A 7,738-nucleotide genomic window follows, 5' to 3' on the forward strand; every position below is an offset into this window, starting at 1 on the left:
TAAATTTAGCATATCTCCTTATTTTCAGAAATATTTGGAAGCCTTCTGGGCACACCACTGACACACCAATGAACAAGTTTTAATTCCCGTCTTCCAGGTCTACTGAGGAAAATGGAGGAAACAAACAGTCTGAACAGTGGTGAGAAGTATAGGCAGCTGTGAGAGCTCAGGAGGGGCAAACCTGACATCTGGGGATGGGCTAGTGGTGGCAGGGGTCTGGGGTATTTCTGGAGGTGATCCTTAAGCTGGGACCTGAAGCATAGGTAAGGAGGAAGCATTCTAGGCAGAAGTTGGAGGGATGTTTGAAGAACTGAAAAGATTCCTATAGCTGCAACTTAGGGTGGTGCGTTGGGTGGGGTGGCGGGGGAGAGACGGCAGGCAAAACTGACATGACAGTCAGGGGCCCTACCATGAAGAATCTTGAATGCTAGGGTGAAGAGGTGAGATTTTTGTCCCCAAGGTAATAGGAAGATGGTGACAGGTATTAAGCAGATATGCACAATTAGGTTGGCTCAGAGGAGTAACTGAATGCAGAGGGATGAAAGATTGTGGCTGGGGGATGCGAATCAGGAGGCAGTTTGGAAAGCCTGGTGGAAATCACAGTGTGAGGTGACGTCATTCAGGATCACCTGGAGCCCAGGTCTCAAATACGGGAAAAGGACTCCTGGGACTGGAGAGAAGTAACCAATTATTAAGGAGGCAGAATCTATAGTCCAAGGTGATGGATGAGGTCTAGGGATGCTGGCAGGGGGAAGAATCAAGGGAGGTGCTCTCTTTTGTTTCAGGCTGCTATAGGAAGGGTGAGGCCCATCAGAAAGAAGGTAACACAAGCAGAAGAAGGAAGTGGAGTCAGAACTTCAGATTCTGAGGTGCCTGTGCCGGGTGAAAGCCAGGCTGCCAGGAGACAATGGATAGAGGGGTCTGGAGACACGCACAAGTTGTCGAGCATATAAACTACACATATGGATGAGACTGTCTGGGACATTATGTTTAAAGTGAGAGGAGAGAAACCCGAGGTACAAACCCCACAGCCCCAGGACCAGAGGGGCGGGAAAAACAGGGAGGCATCAGGAAAGCAAAGGAAGGAAACGTTCGGGTTTGAGGGAGGGTTCAGTGCTCTCTGAGATGCCCAAGTTATCCATAAGGCGAGGTGCAGGGTTTTGCCATCTTGGTGAGGATGGTTTAGCAGCACAACTGGTACGGAAGCAGCATGCGAAGCGTTTTGGAACCAGCAGAGGCGAAGGGGTACAGACAGTGAGAAGCAGAAGGGACGTGGTGGTAGTTTCAGGGAGTCTTGGAGGGGAGCAACTTGGCGAGATGGATGGAATTTATGGACCATAGAGTCTATGCCAGATGATAAGGCAAGTCAGGGAAGGACTCATGGCCACTGAGTACTCACCACGTGCTAGGCTCTAAGCTGGGCTTTAGGGATTCCGTGGACAACAGCAGAGGAAAGGTCTGTGCCTCTAGGAGCTTACCATCTGCTTGTGATGTCAGAAATCTATAGGAAGTTAAAGTGTGAGTATCAGGTATAGCTCTTGTTTTAAGTGTGGACAAAAAATGTGGCCTGCCATATCACTAAACCAAGAATGTTGCAGCCATCAAGCCACCAGCCACTGCGGCAGCCTCCAACTTTGCACCCTCAGGGGACCCAGGATGGAGAAAAATAGGATACTGGCCTTAGATAGCTAAGGTGCATATCACAGGAATTATTTCAATGGGCCCAGACTCTTGCATCCTCCCACACATAGAAAAGTGCTAAATTCATCAACTTGAGATGTCTGTTTTGTTTTTCGTATCTATTTATTTTTATTTATTTTTTAATTTCTTTTTTATTTATATATATATATATATATATATATTTTTTTTTTGCAGTATGCAGGCCTCTCACTGTTGTGGCCTCTCCCATTGCGGAGCACAGGTTCCGGACGCGCAGGCCCAGCGGCCATGGCTCACGGGCCCAACCGCTCCGCGGCATGTGGGATCCTCCCGGACCGGGGCACAAACCCGTGTCCCCTGCATCGGCAGGCGGACTCTCAACCACTGCGCCACCAGGGCAGCCCTATTTTTATTTATTTTTTGACTGCATTAGGTCTTAGTTGCAGCACTCAAGCTCTTCTTTGTGGCACTCGGGCTTCTCTCTAGTGGTGGTGCACCGGCTCTGGAGTGTGGGCTCTGTAGTTGGAGGCATGCAGGCTGAGTAGTTGCAGCGCACGGGCTTAGTTGCCCTGTGGCATGTGGGATCTTCCCGGACCAGGGCTCGAACCTGCGTCCCCTGCATTGGAAGGCAGATTCTTTACCACTGGACCGTCAGGGAAGACCCTGTTTTTTTTCTTTAACAGTAATCTTTTGATGTTCTGACTACCTGGTTTTTGTTGCAAAAACTCTTATATATTCCGGCTCCTCCCTTACGTCTTTGGAGCTATCTGAGAGGCTGGCTCCTGGGCTTAAGTCCTCAGTAAGTCTGCTGAATAAAACATAATTCTCAGCTTTTAGGCTGTGCTTTTTTTTTTTCAGTCGACATAAATAACAGAAACCAAGTTATTAGTTTGACCTTAAAAGTGGTGACTTTGGAGTCAAATGAAGTCAGAAAACAGTTGTTGATCCAATTAGATATTGTGATCCCACCAAAAAGAAAGAACACAAGATTGTTTCAGGATAGAATCAGGCAGTAGGTGGATTGGCTGAGGTTGCAGACCCAGTCAGATTTGAGAATTATGTAGTGAGTAACCCAAATTGGAGGCTGTGGGCTGTGAGACCACCCCTTTTTAGAAATCTCCTAACATAACAGCATTGCTTTGGGGCAATTTGAAACAATAGGCTCCAGTGGGAAGGCAAAGTTTTATCGGCATTTATTAATTTATCCAAATATGGGGGGACTTCTCTGGCGGTCCAGTGGGTTAGGACTCAGCACTTTCACTGCCGTAGCCCTGGGTTCAGTTCCTGGTCTGGGAAGTAAGATCCCACAGGCGGTGCAGTGAAGACAAAAAACAAAACAAAACAAAAAAGAAAACAAACATGAAGGACCTGCTTTCCCCAGGACCATGCTACTTCCTGGAATTTAGCAGTGAAAAAAGTGAAAAATTGTTCCCTTCATGAACCAAAGGGAGGAGATAGATAATATATATGTTAAACATACAGTGGTAAGTGCTATCAAAAAAATATATATATATAGGGAAGGGGAATAGAGAAAACAGGATGTTGCTGGTGCCCTTTTAAGCAAGATGGTTACGAAAAATCTCAGGAAAGTGTGATATTTAGTCAGAGTCATAAAACAAGGAAATAAGCTTTGTGGAGAGCTGGGGGGCAAGAGGACCAGTGCAAAGGGCCTGAAGTGAAAGGATGTCTGACGTTCTGGAGGTGCAGCCAGGAGGCAGCTGGAGCAGGGCTGAGAGTGGGAGGAGATGAGGTTGGCCTTTCGCAGAGCCAGGGGACTTTGAGCAATCTTATCTGCTAGACCGCTGCTCAGCAGTACCTGGAACTATCCACTTCAGTTCAGGATATAGAGCATTTATTTATTTACGTATCTATTCAGTTCTTCGAACCAAGTTATGAGACTCTCAGGTCACAGGAGAAGAGCATCACTCTTAGCAAAGCCGTGGACCTGTCTACCTCCAGCTGCAGGTGCACCAGCTCCAGAATGGCTGGCTCTCCTCCATTCCTCCCTTATATAACTTGACTTAAAGCCACAACAAGTAATAAGCAGTAGTTCTCTGCCTTTTTTTTCTTTTTTTTTTTCTAATTTTCTTTGTCTGCATTGGGTCTTTGTTGCCGCCCGCAGGGCTTCTCTAGTTGTAGTGAGCGGGGGCTACTCTTCCTTGCAGTGCTCGGGCTTCTCATCGCGGTGGCTTCTCTTGTTTCGGAGCACAGGCTCTGGGTGCATGGGCTTCAGTAGTTGTGGCACGCGGGCTCAGAAGTTGTGGCACGCGGGCTCAGTAGTTGTGGCACGCGGCCTTAGTTGCTCCACAGCATGTGGGATCTTCCCAGACCAGGGCTCCAACCCGTGTCCCCTGCATTGGCAGGCGGATTCTTAACCACTACACCACCGGGGAAGCCCCTAGTTCTTTGCATTTCTCCTTGTTTTCTCCTCCTTCCTCTCACCTTTTGTCTAGGAAACATTGCTTTTTGAAAAACATTCCCCACTTAGGCAACCTACCAAATCAAGATAGGAGTGGTTTTAGTTTGAACCCTCATCCCATTACCCCTGCAGATGTCTGTTTCTTCAGGCATTTTATTAAAAGTTTTAAGCGTTAGAAATGAAAATTCTTCTCATTCTCCAAGGAAAAGACTGGTATACAGCTGCCTATGGTGCTATTTTGGCTCCAGTTGTGACGAGTTCAGAAACTAGCCTCCACGACGGAGTTTTTGTTTCAATCAGGAGACGTACACCGGGGGAGGGCTATGCGGATTTTTCTGGGCGGCTCTGGGAGCAGCTGCTACGCGTCCCTGGGAGGAAGGGGCGGGTAGCCGTGTCCACGCGGAGCGCGCTGCGCGCGCTGCAGGAACCTGATGTGTGGGAGGGTGACGCGCTGAGGCTGTTTGTTCCCCAAAGTTATTGTTGGCCATCCTGTGAGAGCAGCAATGAAATAGATGAAATAGAATAAAATAGGGGATTCCTCCGGACGCGAGCTCTGCCAGCCTAGGAAGCAGAGGAAGCCTTCTGGAAAGACAGGAGCTTTCCAGGGAGTGGCGCGTGCTTCAGAGGGGCACCGTCTGCGCCACCCAAACACGGGGAAGGGGCCGGACAGCCCGGGAAAGAGGGGAACCCCGCCCCCGCGTCACCGCCGCCCCCCGCCACACCCTGCCCCAGATTTGAAGTTAAGGGAAGTTGGGGTGGAGTGACCCCTCTTGGGTAGCCCCGGATGCTGCGGAGGAGCACGGGGATCCGACGCGCCCCCTTCTGGACGAACCTTGCATCCTCTTCTCGCGGGGCCCTCTGGGGAAAGAAGGAGGGCCCTTGCTCTTTCTTTTTCTTTTCCTTTCTTTCTCTTTTCTTTTCTCTCCTTTTCTTTCTTTTTTTAGTTTTTAGTGTTTTTAAAAAATTATGGTAAACTATACATAACATAAAATTGACCATTTTAACCTTTTTTTTAAATTTTATTTTATTTTTTTTGATTTATTGGTGCGTGGGCCTCTCACTGCTGTGGCCTCTCCCGTTGCGGAGCACAGGCTCCGGACGCGCAGGTTCCGGACGCGCAGGCTCAGCGGCCATGGCCCACGGGCCCAGCCACTCCGCGGCACGGACCGGGGCACGAACCCGCGTCCCCTGCATCGGCAGGTGGACCCCCAACCACTGCGCCACCAGGGAAGCCCCATTTTAAACATTTGTAAGAGTGCCGTTCAGCGGCATTAAGTAGAGCCACATTGTTGCGCAGCCATCACCACCATGCATCTCCAGAACTTCTTCATCTTCCCAAACGGAAACTCTGTCCCCATGAGACAACTCTCCATTCCTCTTCCTCCCAGCCGGTGGCAACCTCCATTCTACCTCCTGTTTCTATGAATTTGACTATTCACCCGTGTGGAATCGTATATTTGTCCTTTTGAATGTGGCAAATTTTACGCATCATACGTCTTCAAGGTTCATCCATGCTGTAGCCTGTGCTAGAATTTCATTCCCTTTAAAGGCTAATACTCCATTGTATTGTATGGATGGACCACATTTTGTGTATCCATTCATCTGGCAATGGACATTTGAGTTGCTTCCACCTTTTGGCTATTGTGAATACTGCTGCTGTGGACACAGGTGTACGAATATCCATTCGAGTCCCTGCTTTCAACTCTTCTGAGCATATACGCAAGTGGAATTTCTGGGTCACGTGGTAATCCTGTGTTTAACTTTTTGAGGAACTGCCAACTGTGTACCACAGCAACTGTGCCATTTCACCAAACTGCACAAGGGTTCCAATTTCTCCACATCCTTACCAACATGTATTTTCTGGCTTTTTGATAATAGCCATCCTAATGGGCGCATTTTAAAAAATTGTGGTAATTTACACATAACAAAGTTTACCACTTGAACTATTTTAAAATGTACAATTCAATGGCAGTAAGTACACTCACAGTGTTGTATAACCATCACCACTGTCTAATTCTGGAACTTTTTTATTACCTCAGATGGAAACCCCTTACCCATTAGCAGTCAACCCTTTCCCCACAGCCCCTGGAAACCATTAATCTACTTTCCATCCCTATGGAATGGCCTATTCTGGATTTTTTTATATAAATCGAGTTGTACAGTAAGTGGCCTTCTGCGTTCCCATGACAGTCCCCTCAAGTTCAATAACTTGTTGGAATGACTCACAGAGCTTTACTTCCTGTTACTGGTTTATCATAAAGGATACAATTCAGGGACAGCGAAAGGAAGAGCTGCATAACGCAAGGGTGGGGGGACACGGAGTTTCCATGTCCTCTCTGGGTCCTCCACCCTCCCAACGTCTTGATGTGTTCACCAATTTGGAAGCTCTCCTGAGCCTCATTGTTCAAAGGTTTTTATAGAACTCAATCTCCAGTCCCCCTTCTTCTCCCGGAGGCTGGTAGGCTGGACAGAGGGTTCCCACCTTCTAATAAAGTGCTTGGTCTTTCTGGTGACCAGTCCCCATTCTGAGGCTATTTGGAGGGGGGAACACCCTAAGCTGTCTCATTAGGACAAACTCAGGCGTGATCTGCAGTCGCCCCTTATGAATGACAAAGACACTCCTATCACTCAGGAAACTCCAAGAGTTTTTGGACCTCTGTGCCAGGAATCAAAGACGAAGACCAAATATATATTTTTAATTATGCCTCACTGCTTTAATTGCAGTTTGGAAAGACATTTTGGCATGGTTCCGTAAAATAAGTGAGAAAATATGATATGCAAAGTATCCCTCTGTCATTTTAAAATGCAAGAGGCCATCTTCATGGTGATTTACTATAGTTAACTATTAGACGCATTTTATCACAATTGCTTAGATTGGATTCAAGTCAGCAGACATTTGGAGAGGTTCACCAAGTGGTACTAGGTCCTGAAAATATGAAACAAAAGTCATAAAAAGTCAATGATAAATTCCATATAAATGATTCTAACATTAAGCAGTGAATTGTAAAAAAAAAAAAATTTTTAAAGGTCATACCCAAAGCAGTAGTTCATTATAAGGATAAATTTTACATAAGTGTAATGAATAGTTTCTTGAATTGTTTGATAACCCAATTAAGAAAGGGAGGGACTTCCCTGGTAGCGCAGTGGTTAAGAATCCGCCTGCCAATGCAGGGGACGTGGGTGTGAGTCCTGGTCTGGGAAGATCCCACATGCCGCGGAGCAACTAAGCCCATGTACCACAACTACTGAGCCTGCGCTCTAGAGCCCGGGAGGCACAACTACTGAGCCCACACACCACAACTACTTAAGCCCGCGTGCACGCCTAAGGTCTGTGCTCTGTAACAAAGGGAAGCCACTGCAATTAGAAGCCTGCACACCGCAACGAAGAGTAGCCCCCGCTTGCCACAACTGGAGAAAGCCCACTTGCTCACAGCAAGGAAGCCAAAATTTAATTAATTAATTTTAAAAAAAGAAAGGGAGTGAGTCCAGACATAGAAAGGACTTATGGTTGCCCTGAGGGAAGGGTGTGGAGGAGGGATGGATTGGGAGTTTGGGATTAGCAGATTGTAAACTGTTATATATAGAATGGATAAAGAACAAGGTTCTACTATATAGCATGGGAAACTATATGCAATATCCTGTGATAAACCATAATGGAAA

Source organism: Phocoena phocoena, chromosome 1 (genome assembly GCF_963924675.1).
Source record: "Phocoena phocoena chromosome 1, mPhoPho1.1, whole genome shotgun sequence".
Lineage (NCBI taxonomy): Eukaryota > Metazoa > Chordata > Mammalia > Artiodactyla > Phocoenidae > Phocoena > Phocoena phocoena.